The sequence below is a fragment of the Abramis brama genome (assembly GCF_963993115.1).
Source record: "Abramis brama genome assembly, chromosome: 13".
Classification (NCBI taxonomy): domain Eukaryota; kingdom Metazoa; phylum Chordata; class Actinopteri; order Cypriniformes; family Leuciscidae; genus Abramis; species Abramis brama.
Window position 1 is genome coordinate 33,267,402 of NC_139975.1, and position 7,018 is coordinate 33,274,419.

The 7,018-nt window shown below is 36.8% G+C and overlaps 1 long non-coding RNA gene across 1 annotated transcript; it reads right to left on the reverse strand.

Moving 5' to 3' along the window:
• Window positions 1-2,640: 2,640 nt before the first annotated feature.
• On the reverse strand, window positions 2,641-5,259 carry LOC311095496. Its single transcript, XR_014608840.1, has 5 exons — window positions 4,765-5,259; window positions 4,209-4,276; window positions 3,925-4,031; window positions 3,684-3,787; window positions 2,641-3,395 (listed from the first exon to the last, which is right to left on the reverse strand). It is a non-coding gene; the product is annotated as an uncharacterized lncRNA (long non-coding RNA).
• Between the last annotated feature and the right edge of the window lie 1,759 nt (window positions 5,260-7,018).

A 7,018-nucleotide genomic window follows, 5' to 3' on the forward strand; every position in this document is an offset into this window, starting at 1 on the left:
CGTGGCGCAGGATGAACTAGGCATAGTAAAAGGATATCTCATCGTCGTCGCCGGATAGCCACAGGTGAGACGGCGTCAGGGGGAAAACGGCTTGAGTGCGTAGTCCGCTGAGAATGCTCGCTCAGGCTGAAGGGCTTTTTCCACGGCGAAGCTTACAGTATCGGTCAGAGACATGCAGTTGTCGCTGAAGGAGTGAAATCTGCTATAATGGCGAATTCGGGGCTCTGATATAGACTAAGGCCACGCCCCCTTGGGGAGCTCTGACGTGCAATGTTGCTCATTGGTGGCCTGTCAGAGGCGCCCGCGCCATTGGTTTAAGCAGTTGCTGCAGCACAGCCTATGAGCAGGCCGCGCTCAATGTGCTAGCTGTGCAGCTGCAAATGCGTTTTAAATAAAAGCTTCAGTAAATCGAGGAAAAGGAGTTTCCCCCCACTGCGTATAGCTACGCAATACGAAGTGACCGTTCGAAAGGGAACCAACGTGGTTGAACGACCACTTTGCGACAATACAGTTTCGGGAAACAGTCGTGATTAGCTAGTTGATTTCTTCAACGATGCATTGTACTATGGTAGTTAAGCAGCGAGTTACGTCGTTGCTCGGGAAACGCACCCCAGATTAGTATCTGAGTCAAGCTATTCAAGTTAAGATAATACTGCAGAGCAGTTTGAGCAAAAAATAATTTCAGTTAATAAACTGAACTGGAAGAGAGCTCATTTCTCCCCAGGGATGCACACAACATCAAAATAAAATAAAAATGCAACAACTAACAGTCAAAAAGCAGTCATATTTATACGGAACTGGGTTACATTGTTCCTATACAATTTCTTGTTTTTTTTCCAGAGGAACAAAATCATGTGACATGAACCTTCTATTGCCTCAGTCAAGGAGGCTTCCGGTGTCGACATTGTTTCCCATATATGGGCATTCTTCCGTCCTTTCCGTCCTCTGCGCTTTGGGCCTATATGGGGAGGCTGCAGACCTGGAGCCGGTAGATCTACGCCCCAAGCAGTTTTACGCCACAGGCAGTTTTACGCCCCTGCTGTTCCAGATGCGTCCAGTAGGGGGATATACTGCGAAATTAACACCATTAAACGCTCAAAACTTACACATTAATAACCGTCCCGTTCATAGACTTTGCCCAATTTTGTGGTTTTTGTTCATTTAAATGGAAACGTTACAGCGTAGATCTGCACTATGGATTAAAATATCTGTAGATATTCAGTTAGGCTTCACTCTTTACACTCAGCCTACAGAAGACTATTTGTTTTTGTGAATTAAAAAATTAATAATACACATAGTTGGATCAGATGACAAGTAATGATATATGACCTACTGTAGAATAGTTATATATGACCTACTATAGAATAGTTCATTGAATACTGAATATAGAATATTCACTGTATGTTTTTATATACAGGAGACTGAGTGATACTGAGTGAAATATGTTGTTGTGAATTTATATAAAGTTACATTTAGATATTAACCATATTTAGCCCATTAGACATACAGCACCGTGTAATCATATGGATCCTCGATTAAATATCTGCTGTACTATTTACTATTAGTCATCATACAGCTACAAAACAGTGTCCTACATAGCATTTTATGAAGACAAACACAATTTAACCCTTTTCTAAAATTCCAAGGGCCATTAAGAAGAAAGAGACAATATTGTTGTTCACAAAAACATTATTTATCAACACCATTTATGAATTATGATGACTCCTGTAGATGACTCCCCTATGGCTTGCCAATCTTCTTTAACTGTTTTTCTATCCTCCTGTCAAAGTGCTTCTGCTCACTGATAAAAATAAAAAATAAATAAATATTAAAAAAATTGTACAAAGGACATCCATAGTGAATTTGATCTTGTCAAATTCACAAGCAGCAGGACTCACTGTTACATTTTGTATAAAATTCCTGAATCCTTAATTTTTTATCACAGTTGCTTTGGTACATTTCTCAGATCACTACTGAAATTCTCATAAGTACTTTTGAACAAATTGCCAATGCTTTGGTAAATTCATGCAATTGATTATGAATTCCCTTGCTGCATCCTAATTGATCAATTCATTATTTCCTTCATTAGTGAAATTCTAAATACACCTCCGCAATTCATCAATTCAGGACACATTTACAAAATAAAGTGTAATAGAAATGTATGCAACTTATGCAAGGAACTAATGCCTAGATGTTTTGAGGAGTATGACAATTCAACAGAGAAATAGTATAATAGGCCTACATTTTGATCAACATGACATAAAGAGTTGATAATGTAGGAAACAGCAGAGTTGTACATTATCAATTGCATGAATGTACCGACCCTTGTGGAAAAAAAAGTGCACTTAAGTGTACTTTTATAAAGTGTACTTATTACATAAATAATATACTTTAAATATATACACTTAAGTGTGAATTAAATGCCATCTTTTCGGCGCACTTAATGCACATTAAGTGTAATTCATTTCAAATATATCATATATTAAGTTGAAATAAAATGTAATAAGTTGCCATTAAGAGTGATTTTTTGGAACAACTTAATTGGTACTTTATTACAACTTTATATATACTTTCATAATTGCTTCTAGTGTTTTTAAAATATACTTAAAGTGCACTACAAAATGTAATGACACGCAATTAATGTGATTTAAAATATACTTTAATGTCAGTTAACAATACACTTAAGTGTGAATTAAATGCAATGTTACAATCAACAAAACTAAATGTAAAACCCTCTAAATTTACTGACAAAATAATCTCTAAAAGAAGTACATAAAAACCTTTCTGTTGATGCACAAGAAAACCCCAAGAAACACTATGCATAAACACAAACAGTTTTGGAAAGAGACCTTTGGGTAATGCTTTACAAAAATATATTAGTTACCTACTTCAGTTAACATGAACTAAGAATGAATAATACTTTAAGCATTTATTAGTCTAAGTAAGATAATATTAGTCTTGGTTAGATCATGTTGGCTAAAAAATAAACTAATATTAACAAATGAGACCTAATTAAAAGTTACCGAACCTTGTTATTTAGCTCTTAAAGGGATGTTCAGCAGAAGAAAGAAATTCATACAGGTTTGAAACAACATGAGGGTGAGTATATGATGACAGAATTTTCATTTTAAAGTGGAGTATCCCTTTAAACCTTTACCAGCACCAACATTAAACAGGACCAAATGCTTACTCCAGCATTACAGTGAATCTAAGTTTGTCTAAAAAAAGAAGAAAAAAAAAACACTGAAGAACTCCAAAAGCACAAAAACCAAAATGATTTGTCACCCAATTTTTTAAGTTGTTGGAAAGTGCTGTTTATGTCAATGTCCCAGATGCTCTCCAGAGTATATGTGAATGGAAATGTTTCAAAGATGCAGGAAAGTCAGAAAAAATGCCTTGAGGAAAAAAAAACAAAAAAACAGAAAATTTGTTTATAATACAGATCCAGTCCATTATTATATTTGGCTCAATTGAATGAAAGAGACAGATATACAGTTGCGCTTCAAAGTTGATATACACCTTGCAGTATCTGCAAAATGTTAACAATTTTATCAATAATAGGGATCACAAAAATGTACGTTTTATCTTTATTTAGTACTACCCTGATGAAGCAGTTTATTCTGCAAGGTGTATGTAAACTTTTGACTGTTAACTGTTGATGAATGTGTGATGTGATTGATTACCTCAGTCACCAGGGCCACATCGTAGTAGAAAGCTGGGCAAGGTTCCTTCTATTTCCCACAAACACCAGGATTCCACTGACTACGCCATCTTTACTGACACTGGGCTTAAAGTGATTAAAAATAGATAACCTTTTTATTGCTACTTTACAGGGAATTAAGCATAACTTTATCAATTACACAAATATAGATATATGACCCATGCAAACCCAGGACCAATGCAAATTAAGAAAGGTATTCTTACATTTTAAGCTTGCCCCACATAGCTATCTTCATGAAGGATGTTCCTGTTTCTGTATTTACCACAGTTGTCACAGCAATGCTGCAAGCCTTCTTCCTTTGGTTTGTTATCTATAAAATATATGATGATTATAGGGCAGGTGTAAATGCACAGGTGGGAATTTATTACTTGCACATGCAAAAGATTCAAAGCATTTAAAAGCTATAGGGATAACGTTAGTTAGTGACTTGAAAGTAGTGTTTTAGCTTGATCAGGATGTGCTGTCATGATAAATCTTGTAACATCACCTCATCAATACAGGTCTGTGATTCCACACCGCTTGCACTGTATCTCCAATAACAAATATGAACTGATCCTGCAAAATGAATGTTTAAATCCAGATAAACACAAAAATATTACATTTTCCAAAACAAATAGTAATTGAACAACTCTTTAAATACAAAATGAAATTGAACACATTACAAGCATTTTTTTCTAGAGGTGGGTAATATATTAAATATTAATGGTGGTTATAAGATTGATTATTTGTATTAAATGTATATAAACGTCTTCGAGTGTTACAATATTGGATCAGCATTCAGCAAATGTTTAGTAGCTTGTTTAAAATAATTTAAAAAGTCGGTTTAGTTTTTAAAAAAATCAGCAACCAAATTCCTCGAACACGACCACACACGCCTTCCTCACATTACAATATAAGACATTATTAGAATGCAATCATATGTAAATGATTGAAAACATGATTAATTCACCTCCCGAGTCTATTGAGTTTATAATATCTGCGATTAAAATGCACTCAGCAACTGACATGTTACGGTGAAAAAAAAATTAACTAAAGAAACTTACTTGACTGATTATTTGCAGCATAACGTCTCATCTGCAAACAAACATCCAAACGTGGTGCTCCTTTTGTTCTCTTGTTTGGCTAGCTTCAGTATCATCACGCAGCGCAAACGGATCGCAAAACATAGCGCATTTTTCAAACTCTAGTGAAGTAGAGCCAGAGCCATAGAGAGAAAGAGTTGCGACCAAGCGGCAACCTCCCCGTCTTTCTCTTGAAACCAACACGGAAGTGAGTTAAACTGCAATTCATTGACTGGCCGCTTGAGGCTGATGTCAGAAGTGAGTCAAATCTGTATCTCCCCCATGTTAAAATACCAAATTTTACAGCAGAAAAAAACGTGTTTACAGCCTGGTGTCTGTATGTTTTTTTGGTCTATAAAGCTATTTTTGCCCTTCATGACAACTGTGAGGGGGGTGAATTTTTTTATAACTCATCCGTTTAGTTGATTAATATTTAAAGTTCTGCATAATTAAGGGTGTGGCCACTTGAGTGACAGGTGGGTTGTCGCTGATGCCAATGCTAGCCGCTTGTCTGTTGTTACTAGCCGTCACTTCACCTCAGCAAATGTTAGCTGCTGAACTTGCCATCTCTGCCGTGTTTTGTGCTTTTTCCTCTGTGAACATGCACTAATGGATGTCTGACAATTTCGTTGCTTTTTGGAGTTTTCAGATTTAAAAACGTCAATAAAGGCTCGTTCGTTCTGCTCTCACGGAACAGATAGGCTATAGATTATAATATGCTTATGTACCGTCAGATGAAATCATGCAGGCGTCGGCGCTTTCTCCGTCCATGCTATAAATGCACATGAATGAGCGCGGATTTTCTAGCGCATTTACTTTAACTTCATAGGCAATATATCTATAACCCATTTGAGAGGCGACCAAAATCAGAATTTAAAATGGACTGAATAAGCTCTCTACGAACTTGACGAGCGATGCCGCGCTGACGGACCATAAAGAGTGACTGACGTGCACATAAATCACTGTCACACACACACTCTCAGAGTAATATTAAGTTACTGCATAATACATTTTCAACTAACGTTAGCAGAATAGTACAGAATCACAATACACAGTCTCACTTGTAGCCGTGTCTTTTAAATATTATAATATAATATTTCGAAGGGCAAAAACAGGAACTTTTTATTGGCTTTACATCATCAGCTAACTCGATCACGTCGAGCCATAGATATAAACAGTGTTTATAGATATATCATAGATATAAAACAGTGTTTATATCTATGACGTCGAGCTAGGTGATTTCGGCTCCTCAGCTCCACTCACGCCCCGCCTGTTTGCCTATTTTCTGTTATCCGGGAGTGACGCGAGGCCAAGATGGCGACGGCCGGCTCCGCCTACTTTAGGCTTCAAAAATGCTCTTCAGAAACCTACGGGTGACGTCACGGACACTACGTCCATATTTTTTTACAGTCTATGGTTGCGACACTCCCATAGACCTCCGTTGTAAATAATGGCGGCGCTTTTAACCGCCTACTTCCGGGATTTGAAGATCGGAATAGTTCCAAACACAGTCATTTTGGCGTTGGACACCATTCACGTACATTGCTGCGCGTCGAGTTGTTCCTGAGTTAAGTTGTTGAAATATCGACCTCTTTTGAATTGTCAACTGTCTATTTTGTATCAAAGGCCCTTTGCGATGCTTATACTGGTCTTCATTTGTACATGCACAGCGTAATTATTTATATTTTATGTTAGTTGTTTCAACCAATTTTCAAGCACTGCCTGCTAGCTAGTTAGCTAGCGCGACTTCGTCCGTTAAGAGTTCGGTAATGAATCGCTGCCACCTTTATAGCAACTTTTATTTAATTAAATTTTTTGGGCTATACTAACTTTTCATTATGTTTTATTGTCTTGAGTAAAGCGGCTTGTGAAAACAATGCCCTCTAGGATTGTTATGGCCATCACCAGTCCAGTTTGTTTCATGGATCACCTGCCCCTGGTTTTTGTTTTTCTTGTTCACACAAGCACACATTTTTGTTGTCTGTCATTGTTTAATAAAAATATTTTATTTGAAAACCTTCATTTGTATCAGCAATGCTTAAATTCGTTTTTAATCTGTTATAGTTTTGATAATGTGTATGGCTTAATATTAAAATTAAATTCTTAGTCTTAACATGCTAATGTTTCACGCTGTGGTCCTGGGGGTGGCCACTTTCATCAGAAGAAGTGAGCTAGCTTCTAAGTTAAGCGAATTCTGAACGGACCGCCACGGCAGACCTCTTTGCGTGATCACAAA